Genomic DNA, 23,587 nt, shown 5'->3' on the forward strand with positions numbered 1-23,587 from the left:
GGATATTCGAGACTTAAACCCGGCTCTGGACCAAGCAGACCTAATAGACATCTAGAGAACTATCCACCCCAAATCAACAGAATATACCTTCTTTTCAGCATCACATCACACTTATTCTAAAATTGACCATATAGTTGGAAGTAACACACTCCTCAGCAAATGCAAAAGAATGGAAATCATAACACACAGTCTCTCAGACCACAGTGAAATCAAATTAAAACTTAGGATTAAGAAACTCACTCAAAACCACACAACTACATGGAAACTGAACAACCTGCTCCTGAATGACTACTGCGTAAATGATGAAATTAAGGCAGGAATAAATAAGTTATTTGAAACCAATGAGAACAGAGACACAACATATCAGAATCTCTGGGACACAGCTAAAGTAGTGCTTAGAGGTAAATTTATAGCACTAAATGCCCACAAGAGAAAGGCAGGAAAGATCTAAAATCGACATCCTAACATCACAATTGAAAGAACTAAAGAAGAGCAAACAAATTCAAAAACTAGAAGAAGACAAGAAATAACTAAGAAAGAGCTGAACTGAAAGAATTAGAGTCACAAAAAATGTTTCAAAAAATCAATGTATCCAGGAGCTGGTTTTTTTTAAAAGAACAACACAACAGATAGACCACTAGTAGACTAAAAAAGAAAAAGAGAGAGAAGAATCAAATAGACTCAATACAAAGTGATAAAGGGGATATCACCACTGATCCCACAAAAATACAAACTATCATCAGAGAATACTATAAACACCTCAATGCAAATAACTAGAAAATCTAGAGAAATGGATTAATACCTGGACAAATATGCCCTCCCAAGTCTAATCCAGGAAGATGAATAGACCGAATCCCTGAATAGAATGATAACAAGTTTTGAAATCGAGGCTGTAAGTAAGAGCCTACCAACCAAAAAAAGTCCAGGACCATAGGAATTCACAGCCAAATTCTACCAGAGGTACAAAAAGGAGCTGGTAGCATTCCTTCTGAAATGATTTCAAGCAACAGAAAAAGAGAGACTCCTCCCTAACTCATTTTATGAGGCCAGGATCATCCTGATACCAAAACCTGGCAGAGACACTATAAAAAAAGAAAATTTCAGGACAATATCCGTGATGAACATTGATGTGAAAATCCTCAATAAAATATGGGCAAACCGAATCCAGCAGCACATCAAAAAGCTTATCGACCATGATCAAGTGGGCTTCATCCCTGGGATGCAAGGCTGGTACAACATACACAAATCAATAAACATAATCCATCACATAAAAAGAACCAATGACAAAAACCACATGATTATCTCAATAGATGCAGAAAAGGCCTTCGATAAAATTCAACAGCCCTTCATGCTAAAAACTCCCAATAAACTAGGTATTGATGGAATGTATCTCAAAATAATAAGAGCTGTTTATGACAAACCCACAGCCAATATCATACTGAATGGGCAACAACTGGAAGCATTCCTTTTGTAAACTGGCACAAGACAAGGATGCCCTCTCTTACCACTCCTATTCAACATAGTTTTAGAAGTTCAGGCCAGGGCAATCAGGCAAGATAAAAACATAAAGCATATTCAAATAGGAAGAGAGGAAGTCAAATTGTCCCTGTTTGCAGATGACATGATTGTATATTTAGAAATCCCCATTGTCTCAGCCCAAAATCTTCCTAAGCTGATAATCAACTTCAGGAAAGTCTCAGGATACAAAATCAATGTGCAAAAATCACATGCACTCCTATACACCAATAACAGACAAACAGAGAGCCAAATCATGAGAGAACTCCCATTCACAATTGCTACAAAGAGAATAAAATACTTAGGAATACAACTTACAAGGGATGTGAAGGACCTCTTCAAGGAGAACTACAAATCACTGCCCAAGAAAATAAAAGAGCACATAAACAAATGGAAAAATATTCCATGCTCATGGATAAGAAGAATCAATATCATGAAAATGGCAATACTGTGCAAAGTAATTTATAGACTCAATGCTATCCCCATCAAGCAACCATTGACTTTCTTCACAGAATAAGAAAAAACTACTTTAAATTTCATGTGGAACCAAAAAGAAGCCCACATAGCCAAGACAACCCTAAGCCAAAAAAAAAAAAAAAAAAAAAGGCAAATAGGAACTAAAGATCTTCTGCACAGCAAAAACAAACAAACAAACAAACAAACAAAAAAACTATCATCAGAGTGAGCAGGCAACCTGCAGAATGGGAGAAAATTTTTGCAATCTATCCATCTGACAAAGGGCTAATATCCAGAATCTTCAAGAAACTTAAACAAATTTACAAGAAGAAAACAAACAGCCCCATCAAAAAGTGGGTGAAGGATATGAACAGACACTTCTCCAAAGAAGACATTTATGCAGCCAACAAACATGAAAAAAAGCTCATCATCACTGGCCATTAGAGAATTGCAAATCAGAACCACAATGAGACACCATCTCACACCAGTTAGAATGGCAATCATTAAAAAGTCAGGAAATAACAGATGCTGGAGAGGATTCAGAGAAATAGGAATGTTTTTACACTGTTGGTGGGAGTGTAAATTAGTTCAACCATTGTGGAAGACAGTGTGGCAATTCCTCAAGGATCTAGAACCAGAACTACCATTTGACCCAGCAATCCCATTACTGGGTATATACCCAAAGATTTATAAATCATTCTATTATAAAGACACATGCACACGTATGTTTATTGCACCACTGTTCACAATAGCAGAGACTTGGAACCAACCCAAATGCCCATCAATGATAGACTGGATAAAGAAAATGTGGCACATACACACCATGGAATACTATGCAGCCATAAAAAGGAGGAGTTTATGTCCTTTGCAAGGATATGGATTAAGCTGGAAACCATCATTCTCAGCAAACTAACACAAGAACAGAAAACCAAACACCACATGTTCTCACTCATAAGTGGGAATTGAACAATGAGAACTCAAGGATACAGGGTCGGGAATCTCACACACTAGGGCCTGTTGGGGGTTGGGGAGCTGGGGGAGGGATAGCATTAGGAGAAATACCTAATGTAGATGATGGGCTGATGTGTGCAGCAAACCACCATGGCATGTGTATACCTATGTAACAAAACCACATGTTCTGAATATGAATCTCAGAATTTAAAACATAATATTTTTTTTTTAATTGCCAGGCTTGAAAAGAAGCAGAAAAGTATAAACCACGTTGAGAGAAAAAAACAATCAAAACCAACCCAGAACACACACAAGTGTTAGACTTAGCAGAAAATAATATTAAAACAGTTATGATAATTGTATTTCATATGTACAAAAAGTTAAGCAGAGTTATAGAAGCCACAGTAAACACCCATATCAAAATTCTAGATTGAAAATATTAATATATAAATGAAAAATAAACAAAATGGGATTCATGGCTGATTTGACATTGGAGAAGAAAATATTAGTAAATGTAAAACACAGAAATAGAAATTATCAAAATTGAAACATGAAGGGAAAAGAGAATAATAATTAAAAAAAAAAAACTTCACAGAGAATCAGTTAGGTGAAGACAACTTCAAGTAGCCTAATATAACTATAATAATAATCTCCCAAGGAGAGAACAAGTGGGTGAATAGGCAAGCAAAAGAAATAAAAAATAATAATGAAAGTGTTTAAATTTTTATGAAGATTATAGACCCACAAATCCAAGAAACACAATGAACATCAAGCACAAGAAATACAAATAAAACCACACCAGACAGATCATATTCAAGTAACACAAAACCAATGACAAAAAGAAAATTGGCCAAGTGTGGTGGCTCATGCCTATAATCCCAGCACTTTGGGAGGCCAAGGTGAGTGGGTCACTTGAGGTCAGGAGTTTGAGACCAGCCTAGCCAAAATGGTGAAACCATGTCTCTACTAAAGAAAAAAAAAAAATTAGCCAGGCATGGTGGTGCGAGGCTGTAATCCCAGCTACTAAGGAGGCTGAGGCACGAGAATTGCTTGAACCTGGGAGGCGGAGGTTGCAGTGGGCCAAGATTGCACCATTGCACTCCAGCGTGGGTGATGGAGTGAGACTCCATCTCAAAGAAAATAAAAAGAGAAAATTTAAACAGGATTCAGTGGGGGAAAAAGATGTTACATACAGAGTAACAAACATAAACGTTATTGCAAATTTCTTATTGGAAACAGTGTAAGTGAGATGATAGTGAAGCGATGTTCTTTACAGGAAGAAACTCTTCAACCTAGAATTCTATGCCCAGAATAATTTTCTTTTCTTTCAAAAACAATGGAAAAAATATTTTTTTAGATATATGGAAGCTGAAAGAAGTTATCGCAAGCAGACTACTACTGTGAAATATTTTTTTGAAAGTGGAATTTATAGGGTTTCTACATTGTTACTGTATTACTCTTCTTTCAAGCAATATTAAACATTTTACCTATAGCATAAGAACCTCAAAACTGCATACTCCCATTTCTCCCTTTTGACTTTTGCAATATTATATGTGTATGTGTATTTATATATATATATTACAGTAGTCATAAGAAAAATGATAGGCAACAGAAATATGAAATTTACACAGAGGAATGAAGACTGGTGGAAATGCTAAGTATGTGAATTAATATAAAATATTTTATTATTATTTGAATACCTTTAAAACATAATTTTAAACCATTTAAACAAAATAACAACATAATGTGTAGTTTATAATTTATGTAGAATTAAGATCTATAGCTACAATATTGCAAAAGTCAAGAGAGTAGAAATGAAAGTATGCAGCTGTGAGGTTCTTATACCATAGGTAAAATGTTGTAATATCACTTGTAGGAGGAACATAATACATTAACAATGTAGAAACCCTATAAATTCCACTAGAATAATAAATATGATACAGATAGCTTCTAAGCCAACAATAGAGATGAAATAAAAATTTAAAATCCAATTAATCTAAAAGTAGACAGACAAAAGAGGAAAGAGGGAACAAAAAACAGATGAGATAAATAGAAAACAAATAGCAAGATATCAGATTTAACTCACCTATATAATTAATCACATTAAATATAAATGGTCTATGTCACATTAAATATAAATGGTCTAAATACCCAAATTAAAAGGCAAAGATTGTTAGTATGGATGTAAAAAAAAAATCGCAAGACCCAATTATTTTCTGTCTAGAAGAAATGCAATTTAAATATAAAAATATAAATAGCATAAAAATAAAGGATAGAGAAATATATACTATCCTAACACTAATTAAAGTGGAGTGGCCATATTAATATCAAGCAAAGCAGATACCAGAGCCCAGAATATTGCCAGGAACAAAGAATTTATTTCATAATGGTGAAAGAGTCAATTCATTAAAATGACATAATATTCCTAAATGTTTATAAATCTAGAAGCTGAGCTACAAAACAAGTGAAGCAAAAACTGATACAACTACAAGGAGAAACCAAAAAAAAATCACAGTTATAGTGGGAGATTTTAGTACCCCTTACTTGATAATTTATTAAACAAGTAGACAAACAATTAACTAAAAATGTATATTTGGACAGCCCCATATGTAACTTTATCTAATTAATATCTATAGAACCCTTCACTCAGAAGAACACTTATATTTTCCAGTAGATAGGAACCATTTATCCATGTAAGTCATTATCTAGGCTATAAAACAAAACTCTATCTAACAAAACAAATCTAACAAATTTAAAATAACTGAGGCCATGCAAAGTATGCTCTCTAACCAAAATGAAATTAAAATTACAAATCAATCACAGAAGCAATGTCTACACTCTAAAAATAATTTGAAACTGCAAAGGATTTAGAGTTGCCAAGACAGCGTTGAGAAAGAAAAACAAAGAAGACTAACACTGCCTGATTTTAAGTGTTATTCTAAAGCCACAGTAATCAAAACAAAGTGGAATTGGTGTAAAAATAGACACATACATCAACAAAACAGAATATAGAGTTGAGAAATAGACCCACACATATATGGATAACTAATTTTCAATAAAGGTACAAACATAATTTAGTAAAGAAAAGGAAGTCTCTTCTACACTTAATGTTGAAAGAGCTGGATATCCATGTGTAAAAAACAAAAGTAAAATATTTTAAAAAGTAAAAAAAAAAAAAAAAGAATGCCTCTGTATGTTACATACCATATACAAAAAAATAACTAAAAATGGATCCTAGGCTGGGCATGGTGGCTCACACCTGTAATCCCAACACTTTGGGAGTCTAAGGCGGGCAGATCACCTGAGGTCAGGAGTTCAAGACTAGCCAGGCCAATATGGCAAAACCCTGTCCCTACTAAAAATACAAAAATTAGCTGGGCATTGTGGCAGACACCTGTAATCCCAGCTACTCAGGAGGCTGAGGCAAGACAATTGCTTGAACCTGGGAGGTGGAGGTTGCAGTTAGCCAAGATTGCACATTGCCTTCCAGCCTGAGAGACAGAGCAAGACTCCATCTCAAAAAAAATAAAATAAAATAAAGGATCCTAAATTAAGATGTAAGACCTAAAACTATAACATTTCTAGAGGGAAATATAGAATAGAACTTTTGTGACCTTGGGTTAGCAAAGTTTATTTATTTTTATTTATTTTTATTTTTATTTTTATTTATTTTTTAGCTATGACACCAAAAACATGATACATAAAACAAAGGTTTACATATAAGATTTTATCAAAATTAAATACTTTACTCAGCAAAAGACATTGTTAACAGAATGGAAAGCCAAACCACACACTGGGAAAAAATGTCTGATGAATATTTGAAAATCATATATTTGATGGACTTGCATTCACAATAGAGAAAGAACTCTTAATACTTTACAATAAGCAAAAGCTCAATAAGCTCAATTACAAGATAGGCAAAAGATATGAACAGATCCATACCTAAAGATAATATAGAGCTTGCAAACAAGCACATGAAATGCCATTAGTCTTTTGAGAGGTGCAAATTAACAACACAATGAGATAGCACTAGATATCTATTAGAATGACTAAAATTATAGAATGATCATATTAAATGTTAATAATGACATGGAAGAAATAGAACTCATACACTGCTGGTGGAAATATAAAACAGTGTAACCACTTTGGAAAATTTAAGAATTTTCTTGAAAAAGTGAAGCATATACCTACATTACTACCAGCCATTCCTTGATTTTTTCCCTAAAAAAATGAGAGCTATATGTTTATAGCAGCTTTATTTGTAAAGACAAAAACTAGAAACAACCCAATGTCCAACATGTGAATAACATGTGAATATACTGTGAGAGCTACATACAATGGAATACTACTCAACAATAGAAAGAAATGAATTACAGATACACACAACATAGATGGATCTTAAAATAATTATACTGAGTGAAAGAAGCTAGGAAAAAAAGAGTATATGCAGTATGACTCTGTATAAAATTCTACAAAATGAAAACAAATCTATCATGATAGAAAGGAGACCAGCATTTGTCTCAGGGAGGGCAAGACAGGGGGCACTGGGAAGGTGCATTTACCAAAGGAAATAAACGTATTTGAGCCTTAAGGTGTCAGCCTTAATTCTGCCTTATAATTTAGTGTAAACATCCATTGTCAAGATTCACTTTCATGGCATTTATTGATCTGCTCGGTCAATAGATCTCTGCTTCAATTCAGGAATAACATCTGTGAACGCGTATGTTCTGTCTACTCTGTGTATGCATGTGGATGTAAAGAGGTGTATGATTCTCTTTAGATATTGTTGGTAATTGGAAATGATTTTTTTTTTCAGCAGCAAATGCTGAGCTAGAATCTGATTGGGAATTAGTTCATGCCTCACTCGCATATATAAATCTCAAGGGCTGGGATTATCATGCTTAGTTTAGCAGCTAGTTTCATTACAGTTTATTTTACGTGACTGGATGTCTTGGTGGGTGCTGGAGGGCCTTGCTAAGGCATTCGGGAGATATCAGCTGGGTGGGCTTATGTGTGAAAAAAGGGAAGGCACTTTTTTTTTTCCATTGTGTTAAAGCTGTGGTAATTAAACATGACAGAGCTAATCTGTTGCTGGGATTGTTATAGCCATTGGTTATTACTGCACATTCAAGGATGACAGCCTCACTTCAGACTGTCTTCTTCCCAAATGAGTCAGCATTTATCCACTTTGCCAAGTCAACTCACTGTCTGTTGGGGTGTGGGGCTGGTATTTTGTAAGGAAATAAGAACTAGAATTTTGAAGTCTTTGGTGAAAGGAAAGACCCAACACTAAGGGTCTAAATTCCTTGAAAGCAAGAGCTGTATTGTTTTCATTTATGTAACATAGACCAGTAACTGCTTCATAGTAAGTGCTCGATCAAGATTTTTAGTAGTTCATTGAAGCGTGATTTCAAAAAGAAAGCCAAAGCAAAATTCAGCATTGTTAAGAATTGTGTTTCGTGAATTTGTTTAAACACTGTCCACCTCAATTCCCACCTCCCTGCTATTTGGGATCTACAATGCTGTTGAATTTACAATGGTAAGCTTGTTCTTGGTAGCTATAGTTACTTATGCATATTTATTTGTATTATATGTTACTTATATATATATTTACGTATTCGTATATTTAAAACATGTTTTATTATATAAACTTACATATTAATTCATATGTAGTAATTTATATTGGATTTAAAAAGCAATAAAGAAAGCAGTACAAATCAAAGAAAAAGTCTGTCCTGGAAGGATCACTTGTGGTGGGAATTAATTTCTGACTTATTAGTAGGCCTGGAATATTATGCAACAATTCCTAACTCACTGAATTAGTTTTATGTCTTTAAGACCATATCAGTGGGTCTCTAGACTTTGGCTCTGTAAATTTTGTACAATATGCAAATAAAACTGAACCCCCCCCTAGTTTTCTTAACCAATTGGTTTAGATACTACATATGTTATCTATTATTTTTCTCAGAGATTTGTTGTCTTTATTTTTATACCATTGTTTCATATCATTTTTGTGTCAGATTAATGCTATTTTTATAATAATGCTTATAAGGAAAGTTGTTTTACCTTAACATGCATCTTCTTATGTTGCTATGTTCTTGACTTATTATTATCAGTTATAATTATACATGTGCTACATTATTAAATTACATATATTGTTATATGGGGTCTGTATGATCATATTTTTTTAAATGTTAGTAAATTATTAAGTTCCTAGTGATCCTTTAAATAAAATCATATTAGAATACAGAGGACCATATATGTACATGTGCATATAACAGATAAATGAATATATTCAATATTTACTTCGAAAAAAATTAACCTGTGAGAATAAATGATTTGAGAATTGCTATGACATTTTGAATATGGAATTCCATAGACATAGAATACCTTGTAGAGAATAATATGCCTTACAAAACAATAACTTGTCTGAGACATCATAGACAGAGAAGGCAAAATTATTTTAAAATTTTTATTTATTTTAGAGACAGGGTCTCATCCTATAAGCCAGGCTGGAGTGCAGTGGCATGATCATATCTCCTCACAGCCTCAAACTCCTGGGCTCAAGGAATCCTCCCATCTTAGCTTCCCAAGTAGCTGGGACTACAGGCACACACCACCATGCCCAGCTAATTTTGAAATTTTTTTTTGTAGAGATGAAGTCTCATTATATTGCCCAGACTGGTCTTGAACTCCTGGCCCTAAGTGATTCTCCCATCTTAGCCTCCTTGAATAGCTGGGATTACTGGCATGAACCATAGTGCCCAGCTTTATTTTTGGTTCTGTGCTTAGTAGTAGCTAATAGCTTTGAATATGTAAGTTTGCATTGATGTGAAGGACATACACCAAACATTTTTGTACAAATATTTTCACCTGAAAGCAACCTAAATAATCTCTTAAAATAATGTGCCAAAGGCTTCTAATTTCTCTCTGAATTAATCCATCAATCAATACATTTATCAAACACCAACTGTATGGAAACCACTATGCTAGACAGAAATCAAAACACAAAGATACAATGGGCACATCATCTGTACTTACAGAGCTTATAGTTTATTTGAGAAAACATATTTATAAAACATACTCTTTTTGTTTTGTACTACCCTGTAGAAGGTATGGTGGTAGGTGTTATGATGACTATAAAAAAGATTAAAACACAGACCTCAACAAGAGATGTATTGTTTAGTAGGAGGAATAAAACAAGCATATAAACACATTGAATGATGAAGGAGAGTATGAAGTATATTATAAAAGAAAGCTAAATAAAGTGTTATGGAAATTGAAAGGCAAAGAGAGCATATGTCATGTCAGGGGTTTCATTGAGCAGGTAGCCTTTTGAATAAAAAATGACAGACATAAAATACCAATTGCCTTCTAGTCACCTTCACTATTTCTAAGATTCCAAAGAAAGTATGACATCCTCCCTATTGCTCTTAGCAGTTGTAATTCCAGATGGCTCAGGAGAGAAGTCATGATAGAATGGGATGTGTGTGTGTATCTGTGTATAAAGAAATGTGTGCCTTATAGGATATCTATAGATGACATTTACTTTTGCAATCTCTTCCATGCTCATGATTTTAAATAACCACCTATATGTCAATGACCACCTCATCTATTTCTAAAGAAGCCCAGTGGCTCCTCTAAGCTCCTAGTCTCACAAACTAGCTGCCTACTTAATATATTTCTCTGGTTATTTTAAAGGCATCTCAAATTCAACATGTCTACAATGGAACTCTTGATCTCTCCTTCTCCCCAATCCTGGTGCTAGTAGTCATTAGTGTGTTTCTAGATCTCTTCTTTTTGATAAGATTGTGCTTCTCTTTGACCTTGAAGTTTGTCACATGACTTGCTTTGGCCAATACAATATGAGCAGAAATGACATTAATTACTTCCAAGTATAAGCTTTTAAAAGCTTCTGTGAATTTTGTCATGTTCTCTTCATGCACCCTGCCCCAAACAAATCAACATTTCAGATGGTCCAAAAACCATAAGCCTAGTTCTGAAGTGAATATGCCATCGAGCAGATCCCCTGTCTTGCCTGAAATCAACATATAGTGTGAATGAGAAGTGAACGAAAGCTTTATTAAAATATATTTCACATGCCATAAAATTAATTCAGTAGTTTTTAGTAATCAGGGTTATGCAACTGTCACCACAATCTAATTTTAGAACATTTTAAATACCGACCCCCTCCCCGCAAAGAAACTATACACATCAGCACTCGTTCCCCTATTGCCTTTCCCTCAACCTCAGCTCTAGCTCTAGGAACCACTACTCTACTTTCTGTCTCTGAACCTCTATTGTTTACATCAGCAGTAATTGGGTGATGCTTGTTTTTTAAGCATAGCTCAGTCTATCCTCACTGATACATTGGTCCTCTTTCAATGGTCTCTATCTTAATGAATGGCATTCACCATCACAATAACAGAAACAAGAAGTTATTCTTGAAACTCTTCTGTAGCTCATTCTCCACATCTAGTTATTCTACCACTCCTATGAATTTTACTTCCTAGATATTTCTTTAATTTGTCTATTTCTTTCCATCTCCATTGCTACCACTATTGTTCAAGATACTACCATTCCTTTCTCTCACTTCTGTTAGTGTTTCCAAGTTCCTGACAGATAGTAATTTTCGTGATTTGAGAATGAGAAATCAGAATTTCTGAGAACTCCTTAGAAATCCTGAAATCATAAGCTATTATGTACAACAGTTTATTTATGCGTTTTTTTAGGGAGAGGTGGTAATAATGCTTTGTAACAACAATATTTACATATATTTAATAATAATGAGTACCCATAATAATAAATAGTGCATTATTTTTCTGTGATATGAATATACTGTTTCAGAGGTATCCTATAAAGGTATAATAATAAATGGTTACTTTATTATTGTCATGAATCAAATATTGTGACAAGAGTCAGTATTTTAATAGCACGTACAAGTAACTTCTGCCTGATAAAGGCATTTGGGAGCAGAAAAAAATTAAATGAGGGGAACATCAACAGAAAATAAATGTCAAATAAAAATAATTTTAAAATGGAAAAATGAAACCATAGCATTTAATAGTTAAGAGTTATTCTTAAATTTAAAAAGACACAGTACTAATTGTCCTTTCTTATAACTGTCTTGACCTTTCTTTCATGTCAAATATTGTAAATGTAAAAAAATTTCTTACCTTGTTCATTTGTGGTCTAATTTTTAAGAATTCATCCAGAAGCATTTCAAATTTGTCATTAAGGTACATATTTCTTCATATATGTTTATTTTCCTTTTTATCAATGAAAGTATTCTGTCTACTTGTCCTGATTTTGGTTTTGCCATGAAATCCATATTGTTTTTGCTAATTCAGATTTCAAATCAGTTTCTCATTTTGTGTTGGTGTTCCACAAAAACATCTTCCTCTCTTTGCACTTCCTTGGTTAAAGTGTTTACATTGAACTATAGCTCATGGCAAATATTTAAACACTAGAAAACAGCATTTGAATAGTCTGTTGGAAGGTATTTGAATAACATGACTTCAGATCTCCTACAAATCTCAGTAACACTACTCAGAATCATGTGTCAAAATTGCCCATTGCCCAAATCCTTAACATGTAAAAGGTATCTGCAAACCTCTCTGCCCTATTATTTCACTATTCTTCCTCTCACCCTCTGCATGTGACTTGAGCTATGCAGGTCCCCTTAAATTCTATGCTCTTCCTCCCACAGAGCCTTTGCATGTACTATTTCCTGCATCTGAAAATCTTCCTCACAACTCATCTTTCTGATCACAGTTCAAATGACATTTCTTTCATTGTTTTACTGACTTCAAGTCTATGTCAGGTTTAAATGTTCTCTCAAGCTGCCTTCTTTCCTCCAAAACACTTAGCACAATCATAATTACATAATTTGTGTAGGGTTATCTGATTAATATCTGTCTCTGTGTTTTATAACTTCCACAAAAACAGAACTCTCTCTTTTTCCTCACCAATGTAGCCCTGACGTCTTACAGAATGAAGGCATCATTATCTGAAGCGTGGGTGGGAGGGACATTGTGAAACTGTAGGTTTGGACTAGAGGGGTTTGGAGACAAAAGTGACTCCATCTTGGATGCTAATCTGCCATGTTGGCTTCTGATTAGCCCCAGTCCTGATTTCTCCTTTATTTCCTGTCTTTAGTGTAACAATGTTTCAACCTTGATGTTACCACACACATTACAGGCTATGACGCATGTATTAATAGCAGTCCTGCCTATTCTGGAGAGTTGCCTTTCATTGTCTTCCTGGAGCACATACACTTTTTCCATATGGTACATAAGCCCTGGGTCTGGGGGTAATGAGTGCAGAGCCCTATCTGTCTTGCAGCTGCCCAAGACCATGCTTCTGTAAGTTCCCCAGTAAAACATCCATTACCAACAAACTGGACGTGGCTGCCTTGTTCTTTGGTTTTCAAACTTGTTCAGCATTTGGGGGTCATTTTGTATATTGAGTTCTTTCATGGAGCAAGGAGGGCAGGAATCTAGGTTAGGATTTGTTAAGTCTGAGATGCCTCAGATCAATCCAAATGAAAATATTGAGTAGGTAGTAGAGTAAGTATGAAGTTCAGGAAACAGAATGGGGCTGGTATATTAATTTGGGAGTTACTAGTGTAAAGATTGTATGTATAGTCATGTTACAGGATGTTGTACCCAAAAGAGTGACTAACATTAAAAAGGGAAAAGGTGCAAGGACAGAGAGCTGAACATCTTAATAATAGGGAGAAGAGAAGAACACCAGCAAAGAGGATTGAGTAGTAACCAAAGTGAAAGAAAAACCTGGGAAGTGACTGGAGGTCTTGACAACACAGTGGTCTAATTTTGAATGTATGTGACTCCTTTCATCTTAGCCAGCTGACAAAGAAACAGTCTCACATCAAGTGCACAGGCTACTTCTTGATTTCTGCTGATAGAAACCTCAGTGATGAAAGAGGAGCAGTATCACTTGAGTCCATGAAATTCCCACTTGACTCCTAACAATGGACTTGGGGATATCGGCAGCTGAGCCCTCATCCTGGTTGCTCCCTTTTGAATTCTATGGATCAAGGAATTGAAGCTAGCCAAGATGTTTTACTTAACATGAAATAAAATATGCATTTCTATGAATATAATAAAATGATTTGCCAGAGAATTACTGAACATATACCTTTTACCCTGTGTTGATTGGAAAACACCACTTTTATAAATTAGATTACCTTTTTGTTTGGGGAATGAAGAAAGCCATTATTAAGATATTAGGTCCTGAACGTAAACTTCTTTCAGTACTGGCTGGTGACATCACACAACAGTGGAACAGGCTTAAATTCCCATTCTAGCTAACTTCTCTTAAACTGCTTTGCATGATCATCATCTGTGTTAATGTATTTTTCTGTAAATTTCAGGTATTATTTTTTCAGATGTTTCTTGTATAGACAAAGGGTATAATCTGTCTCATTTTATCTTAAAGTGAGAATTAGGTATAGGAACTAACTTTCCTTTGGTTAAAGATAAATTTTGAGCTTATTACAGAGGCATAATGTTAGCTGATAGCTGTTAAAAGAGGGCCAAAGGTTGTTTAACACATTGGCCCTGTTGGACCAACAAACCAACAACTTCCTTACAACTCTGAGGGACCTGGTGGGGTAAGCTAGCTTCAAATGCTGACCCTGACACTTGCATTTGAATTACCTCAGGCAAGTCAGTTAATATCTCTGAGGCTTGGTCATCATTTATGAAATACAATAGCATCTCCTTTGCCGATTTAGTTGAGGGTTATTGGAGATATTATATGTGAAATCACCTAGCACAAAGCAGGTACTCAACAAAGTTGAACACGTGTGGGGTGAGGTCAGTCTGGCTATGCTTGTGTGAAAGAAGAAATAATAAAGTGAACCAGCTCAAAATTAGAAGACCTACAAATGAAAGAGAGGGACAGAAAAAGTGAAGGGAGAATTTGTGATTTCATGGGCAGTCACTTCCTGGCAGAGCATGTAGCATTCAGGTAGTCAGCAGAGGAGAAAAACCAGATGGGGGCCGGGCATGCAGGGGTGCCAGCCCAAAGAAAACATTTATTTTACTTTTTTTTTTTTTTTTGAGACAGAGTCTAGCTCTGTCACCCAGGCTGGAGTGCAGTGACATGATCTCAGCTCACTGCAACATCTACATCCCAAGTTCAAGTGATTCTCATGCCTCAGCCTCTGGAGTAGCTGGAATTACAGGTACGCATCACCATGCCAGGCTAATTTTTGTATTTTTAGTAGAGACGGGGTTTCAACATGTTGGCTGAGCTGATTTCAAACTCCTGACCTCAGTGATCTGCCCGGCTCGGCCGCCCAAAGTTTTGGGACTACAGGCATGAGCCACTGTACCCGGCCTCAAAGAAAACATTTCTAATTGACAATAAGAAATAAGAGTAATGACAACTAACAGATATTTAGAAAGCCTGCCTCCATTTTATAATTTTCCCATTTTGTATATGTTATTGTCCTCATTTTACTGATGACAAAAGTCAAAGTGTTTAACTGACTTAATCAAGGACACACAGGGAAAAAACCAGCAGGGTTAGTTGCAGCATCTAGGAAGGGCTTTCAGTTTTTGTCTTTCGGAACTGATTTTTTTTAAAAGAGAAGAGCATTAAAAGGAGAAGAATACAAAGCTGAAGCTTGACAGCTGAATAAGCACAGTAGTTTAGGAATATATAAACATTTCTTGTAGAACAGTCATTGAAAATATGTTAAGATCACAAGGCCATCTTTAGCTGGCAGCCAAACAACAGTAAAAGTCATTTAGAAAAAGGATACAGTAACCATCAAGGACTGTATCATAATTAACATTTAGTTGCCTCTGCCTGAAGAATAGAGCAGTGAGAAGAAAATGTGTCTTAGTCACAATCAAATGAAATGTTTTGGGCCTAGAGCCAAACCAAAAACATCCTGTGATTAAATTATTTTTCAGGTCCCTAAAATTAACTTGCTCATTTTTATTTTTTTCTCCTATATCCTAAGACATCTACAAAATGAGGGCTTGGGATCAAATAATCTCTATGCTCTTTTCCAGTTCTTAAATTTCAGGATTCTATTCAATGTTTTAGTTAAGGAGGGTACAGAGGGAATTGAACTTTTAGTGGAAAATTTCTGTTTCATCAGAAAGATAAAGTTATGTGTCCTTGACTTAGTATTTCTCCATATGAAATTATTTTTTCTCTTTATAGTTCATGCTTAACACATCAGCAAGAGAAGATTTCAAAAAATTCATTTCAGGCCAGATGGATATGGAAGGATCATAAGCACAGAAACTATAACAAGCAATCTCAGAATCCTAATCCTAGATTGGAAAGATTCTTAAGCAAACTAAAAAATTAAGAACCAATGAGAGTTCCTGTATAACCAAAATCACCAAAATTTGCCACCTTGAATGGTCTGTTTAATTTGGTTATTCTAATGGTCAGTTTGGTGGGAGAAGCAGTTGATGGTGTTACAGAATTAATCGATACACTGACTAAATCAAATCTATAAATGTAAGTAAATTAGGGGTACATTTTGAATGGAGGCTTAAAGTCATCTACTTATTTTAATGGCAATATACACTATTATTAGATAAAAAAGTCAAGGACAAGTTCATTCTGTGAAATGATAGGACTTGGGTCTTCTTAAATTCATGCCACACTGGCAAGATATCTCATACTTTACAAAATACAATATAACCCTATCAATTTCTCAATTTCAAGTTACAGGAAATTGAGAAAGAAAATATGTTCATAGGATTCTCATTACTAAAGCAAGAGAGAAGTGTTTTGTTGATTATATCATCAATTAATTAAGAATTATTAGTAATAAGAAAACAGGTATTTTTAAAATTCTGTCACCACTGAAAACAGATTCATTACACACTGGTTCAATAGTACAAAATAATCTTAATGTGACAAGTTTTATAATCTAATGCCAGTACATTGTTTTGTATAAATTATTTAAGTTATCTGGGACTCTATTTCTTCATCTGTAATAGAAGTTTAGACTGAATTAATCATTCTCAGACAATGAGGACACATAATAATTATAAATATCTTTGAACACTGTATTAGTCTCTTCTCACATTGCTCTAAAGAAATATTTGAACTGGTCAGGCTGGCAAGATGGCCAAATAGAAACAGCTCTAGTCTGCAGCTCCCAGCAAGATTGACACAGAAAGCGGTTGATTTCTGCATCTCCAACTGAGGTACCTGGTTCATCTCATTGGGAATGGTTGGACAGTGGATGAAGCCCATGGAGGGCGAGCTGAAGCAGGGTGGGACATCGCTTCAACTGGGAAGTGAAAGAGGTCAGAGGATTTCCCTCCCCTAGCCAAGGGAAGCCATGCGAGACTGTATCAGGAGGAACGGTGCACTCCAGCCCAGTTACTATGCTTTTCCCATGGTCTTTGCGACTGGCAGACCAGGAGATTCCCACCAGTGCCTATGCCACCAGGACCCTGTGTTTCAAGCTCAAAACTGGGCAGCCGTTTGGGCAGACACTGAGCAGGCTGCAAGAGCTTTTGTTTTTTTTTTTTTCTTCATACCCCAGTGGCACCTGGAATACCAGTGAGTCAGAACCATTCACTTCCCTGGAAAGGGGGCTGAAGCCAGGGAACCAAGTGGTCTGGCTTGGCTGGTCCCACCCCCATGGAGCTCAGCAAGCTAAGATCCACTGGTTTGAAATTCTCGCTGGAAGCACAACAGTCTGAGGTCGACATGGGATGCTTGAGCTTGGTGTGGGGAGGGTTGTCCGCCATTGCTGAGTAGGCAGTTTTACCCTCACAGTGTAAACAAAGCCGCTGGGAAGTTCGAACTGGGCGGAACCCACTGCAGCTCAGCAAGGCCACTGCAGCCAGACTGCCTCTCTAGATTCCTCCTCTCTGGACAGGGCATCTCTGAAAAAAAAAAAAGGCAGTAGCCCCAGTCAGGGACTTATAGATAAAAACCCCCATATCCTTGGAACAGAGCACCTGGGGGAAGGGGTGGCTGTGGGTGCAGCTTCAGCAGACTTAAACGTCCCTGCCTGCCAGCTCTGAAGAGAGCAGCAGATCACCCAGCACAGTGTTTGAGCTCTGATAAGGGACAGTCTGCCTCCTCAAGTGGGTCCCTGACCTCCAGGTATCCTGACTAGGAAACACCTCATACAGGAGAGATCTGGCTGGCATCTGGAGGATGCCCCTCTGGACAAAGCTTCCAGAGGAAAGAACAGGCAGCAATCTTTGCTATTCTACAGCCTCTGCTGGTGATAGCCAGGCAAACAGAGTCTGGAATGGACCTGCAGCAAACTCCAGCAGACCTGCAGCAGAGGGGCCTGACTGATAGAAGGAAAACTATCAAACAGAAAAGAATAGTATCAACATCAACAAAAAGGGTGTCCACTGAGAGACCCCATCCAAAGGTCACCAAAATCAAAGACCAAAGGTAGATGAATCCAAGAAGATGGGGGAAAAAACAGCACAAAAAGGCTGAAAATTGCAAAAACCAGAATGCCTCTTGTCCTTGAAAGGATTACAACTCCTTGCCAGCAAAGGAACAAAACTGGATGGAGAATGAGTTTGATGAATTTACAGAAGTAGGCTTCAGAAGGTGGGTAATAACAAACTTCTATGAACTACAGGAGCATGTTCTAACCCAATGCAAGGAAGCTAAGAACCTTGAAAAAAGGTTAGACAAATTGCTAACTAGAATAGCCAGTTTAGAGAAGAACATAAATGACCTGATGCAGCTGAAAAATACAGAACGAGAATTTCGTGAAGCATGCACAAGTATCAACAGCTGAATCAATCAAGCCTAACAAAGGATATCAAAGATTGAAGATCAACTCAATGAAATAAAGTGAGAAGACAAGATTATAGAAAAAAGAGTGAATAAAAACAAAGAAAGCCTCCAAGAAATATGGGACAATGTGAAAAGACCAAATCTACATTTGACTGGTGTACCTGAAAGTGATGGGGAGAACGGAACCAAGTTGAAAAACACTCTTCAGGATATTATCCAGGAGAACTTCCCCAACCTAGCAAAACAGGCCAACATTCAAATTCAAGAAATATAGAGAACACCACAAAGATACTCCTTGAGAAGAGCAAACCCAAGAGACATAATCTTCAGATTCACCAAGGTTGAAATGAAGGAAAAAAATGTTAAGGGCAGCCAGAGAGAAAGGTCAGGTTACCTACAAAGGGAAGCCCATCAGACTAACAGTGGATGTCTCTGCAGAAACTCTACAAGCCAGAAGAGAGTGGGGGCCAATATTCAACATTCTTAAAGAGAATTTTCAACCCAGAATTTCATATCCAGCCAAATTAAGCTTCGTAAATGAAGGAGAAATAAAATCCTTTACAGATAAGCAAATGCTGAGAGATTTTGTCACCACCAGGCCTGCCTTACAAGAGCTCCTGAAGGAAGCACTAAACATGGAAAGGAACAACCGGTACCAGCCACTGCAAAAACATACCAAATTGCAAAGACCATTGACACAATGAAAAAACTGCATCAACTAATGGGCAAAATAATGAGCTAGCATCATAATGATAGGATCAAATTTACACATAACAGTATTAACCTTAAATGTAAATGGGCTAAATGCCCCAATTAAAAGACACAGACTGGCAAACTGGATAAAGAGTCAAGACCCATTGGTGTTCTGTATTCAGGAGACCCATCTCATGTGCAAAGATGCACATAGGCTCAAAATAAAGGTGAGAGGTGACAGTGTGCTGGCAGTCCTCACAGCCTTCGCTCACTCTTGGTGCCTCCTCTGCCTGGGCTCCCAATTTGGTGGCACTTGAGGAGCCCTTCAGCCCACCTCTGCACTGTAGAAGCCCCTTTCTGGGCTGGCCAAGGCTGGAGCCCACTCCCTCAGCTTGCAGGGAGGTGTGGAGGGAGAGGCGCAAGTGGGAACCGGGGCTGCGTGCGGCGCTTGCGGGCCAGCTGGAGTTCCAGGTGGGTGTGGTCTTGGTGGGCCCCACACTTGGAGCAGCCGGCCAGCCCTGCTGGCCCCGAGCAATGAGGGACTTAGCACCTGGGCCAGTGGCTGCGGAGGGTGTACTGGGTCCCCCAGTAGTGCCAGCCCACCGGTGCTGCACTCGATTTCTCACCGAGCCTTAGCTGCCTTCCCGCGGGGCAGGGTTCGGGACCTGCAGCCCGCCATGCCTGAGCCTCCCACCCACTCCATGGGCTCCTGTGTGGCCCAAGCCTCCCCAACGAGCACCACCCCCTGCTCCACGGTGCCCAGTCCCATCGACCACCCAAGGGCTGAGGAATGCAAGCGCACGGCGTGGGACTGGCAGGCAGCTCCACCTGCAGCCCCGGTGCGGGATCCACTAGGTGAAGCCAGCTGGGCTCCTGAGTCTAGTGGGGATGTGGAGAGTCTTTATATCTAGCTCAGGGATTGTAAACACACCAACCAGCACCCTGTGTCTAGCTCAAGGTTTGTGAGTGCATCAATCGACACTCTGTATCTAGCCACTCTGGTGGGGCCTTGGAGAACCTTTATGTCTAGCTCAGGGATTGTAAATACACCAATCGGCACTCTGTATCTAGCTCAAGGTTTGTAAACACACCAATCAGCACCCTGTGTTTAGCTCAAGGTTTGTGAGTTCACCAGTCGACACTCTGTATCTAGCTGCTCTGGTGAGGACATGGAGAACCTTTATGTCTAGCTCAAGGATTGTAAATACACCAATCGGCACTCTGTATCTAGCTCAAGGTTTGTGAATGCACCAGTTGCCACTCGTATCTAGCTGCTCTGGTGGGGCCTTGGAGAACCTGTGTGTCAAAACTCTGGATCTAACTAATCTGATGGGGATGTGGAGAACCTTTGTATCTAGCTCAGGGATTGTAAATGCACCAATCAGCACCCTGACAAAACAGGCCACTCGGCTCTACCAATCAGCAGGATGTGGGTGGGGCCAGATAAGAGAATAAAAGCGGGCTGCCCGAGCCAGCATTGGCAACCTGCTCGGGTCCCCTTCCACACTGTGGAAGCTTTGTTCTTTCGCTCTTTGCAATAAATCTTGCTACTGCTCACTCTTTGGGTCCATGCTGCTTTTATGAGCTGTAATACTCACCGCGAAGATCTGCAGCTTCACTCCTGAGCCCAGCAAGACCACGAGCCCACCGGGAGGAACGAACAACTCCAGACGTGCTACCTTAAGAGCTGTAACACTCACCGCGAAGGTCTGCAGCTTCACTCCTGAGCCAGCGAGACCATGAACCCACCAGAAGGAAGAAACTCCAAACACATCTGAACATCAGAAGGGACAGACTCCAGTCGCGCTACCTTAAGAGCTGTAACACTCACCGTGAGGGTCTGCGGCTTCATTCTTGAAGTCAGTGAGACCAAGAACCCACCAATTCCGGACACAAAGGGATGGGGGGAGATTTACCAAGCAAATGGAAAACACACACACACACACACACACACACACACACACACACACACACGCACAAAGCAGGGGTTACAATCCTAGTCTCTAATAAAACAGATTTTAAACCAACAAAGATCAAAAGAGACAAAGAAGGGCATTACATAATGGTAAAGAAATCAAGGCAACAAGAAGAGCTAACTGTCTTAAATATATATGCACCCAATACAGGAGCACCCAGATTCATAAAGCAAGTTCTTAGAGATCTAAAAGGAGACTTAGACTCCCACATAATAATAATGTAACTCCGCTGTCAATGTTAGACAGATCAATGAGACAGAAAATTAACAAGAATATCCAGAACTTGAACTCAGCTTTGGACCAAGCAGACCCAACAGATATCTAGAGAACTCTCCACCCCAAATCAACAGAACATACATTCTTCTCAGCACTACATCACACTGATTCTAAAATTGATCACATAAATGGAAGTAAAACACTCCTCAGCAAATGCAAAAGAATGGAAATCATAACAAACAGTCTTTCAGACCACAGTGCAATCAACTTAAAACTTAGGATTAAGAAACTCACTCAAAGTCACACAACTAAATAGAGAACATTACCTCTGGTGGGCAGAATAATGACTGCTGTGGACACCTTGATTTTTGGCTCATGAGACTCGCTGCAGACTTCTGACCTATAGAGCTGTAAAATAATAGGTTTGTGTTAAGTCACTAAATCTACAATAATTTTTTATAGCGGCAATAGGAAATAGAAATCCACTACTATGGTGAGTATCTCTTAATGACTGGTCTGTTTCTCAGGTTTGCTGGGATGAAAGAAAGCTCAAAAATCCATGATTGGAAAAGCTCTGAGGTCCCTTTAATAACCTAAGACGATTGATTGGAACCAAAACAGACATGCATGGTATCAAAGGTGAGATGAGACAGACAAAGATGAGCTAATTGAGCCAGTTTCAATCTATAACATTCCTAAGCAAAGTCTAAATCGTGATATAATAAAGAGATTAATCTAGAAAAAAGCAGAAGATTATGTTAAATTCACAGAAGGAAAAAATCTTTGTGCCTAATTCTTTGTATAATCATTTGATGAGCTTCTTGAATATTTCAAAATAACAGAAAATTTTGAGCCATTCTTACAGCAATATTTAGCTGACATAACTGATTTTGACATTGTCTTATATTTAGGTTGCATATGAAGGGAGTTTTCTCACTTACCTTCAGGGATATCAGGAGCAGGTTCAGAAATGAACAAATTGGCAAACACTTAGAGAGGTACTTGCTCAGGATCACATAAATTACAGTGTTTTATAATGCCTTACACAACACTGAAATCATTCGGAGAGTATCATGACAAGAAGCTAAATCTCAGCGGAACTTAAAAAACGTATTTTTAACATCTTAGAATTTCCAGCCCACGTGGAAAAATGGATTCCATTTCCTAAAAAGAATATAATAACTGTGTGACTATTAGAACAGAGTTGCTTGTGTAGCTCAGCTGGTTTTTCCTGAAACTTATTACTGTACAAATCAAAAATGACTGTATGCATTTTACAAAAACATTGTGTTGTCTCGAAGTAGCATCTTCCATCAGAGGCGTGGGGTTAGGAAGTGCACTTCAGGGGGTTAACAGTTGTTTATAAAACATGAATTTATAAAGTGTATATTGCATAATTGCAAAGGGGCAAAAGAGTGATCCCAAAAAGCGGAAGTGAATATGGTTTTTCAAAGATCTGTTTAGACAAGCAAGACACGAATATAAAAGCAGGATGGAGAAAAATGAAGCACACAAACAAGTATATAATAATGTAACCTGGGCTATGGCCTTGAGTGCTGAGGAAAGAGAAGGTGGGGTAGATCAATGGAAGCTCAGTTAGTGAGAAAAGGCTGCTGAAGAGCAGGTCTGGAGTGGTCAGGCTGTGGCGTTCACAGGAGAGAAAGAAGCACCTTCCAGGCAGATGAGAATGAAAATACTAATGGACATGTATTGTGTCAAAAATAGTCCTAGGTGCTAACAAAATATCACTGAGTAAAACAAACAAAATCTCCTTCCCTCATAGTTTACATTCTGTAAAAATAAGTAAAATGAATAGTTTTTTGTTGTTGTTGTTTTTGTCTTTTTTTGTTTTTTACAGACAGGGTCTTACGCTGTTGCCCAGGCTAGAGTATAGTGGCACAATCATAGTTCACTTGGCTTCAAACACCTGGGCTCAAGTGTTTTTCCTGCCTCAGCCTCCTGAGAAGCTAGGATATAGTTGTGCATCACCATGCCCAGCT

The 23,587-nt window shown here is 37.7% G+C and overlaps 1 long non-coding RNA gene across 1 annotated transcript in view; it reads right to left on the minus strand.

Annotated features, from left to right (window-relative positions):
• LOC129398609 (uncharacterized) overlaps positions 1-22,661 on the minus strand; it is a 140,654-nt gene extending 117,993 nt beyond the window's left edge. Inside the window, exons 1-2 of the long non-coding RNA XR_010112923.1 lie at positions 22,529-22,661; positions 21,914-21,995 (exon numbers count right to left, since the gene is read on the minus strand). This is a non-coding gene — a long non-coding RNA (uncharacterized LOC129398609). The remainder of the gene's footprint in view (positions 1-21,913; positions 21,996-22,528) is intronic.
• Between the last annotated feature and the right edge of the window lie 926 nt (positions 22,662-23,587).

The sequence above is a fragment of the Pan paniscus genome, chromosome 7, assembly GCF_029289425.2.
Source record: "Pan paniscus chromosome 7, NHGRI_mPanPan1-v2.0_pri, whole genome shotgun sequence".
Taxonomy (NCBI): Eukaryota; Metazoa; Chordata; class Mammalia; order Primates; family Hominidae; genus Pan; species Pan paniscus.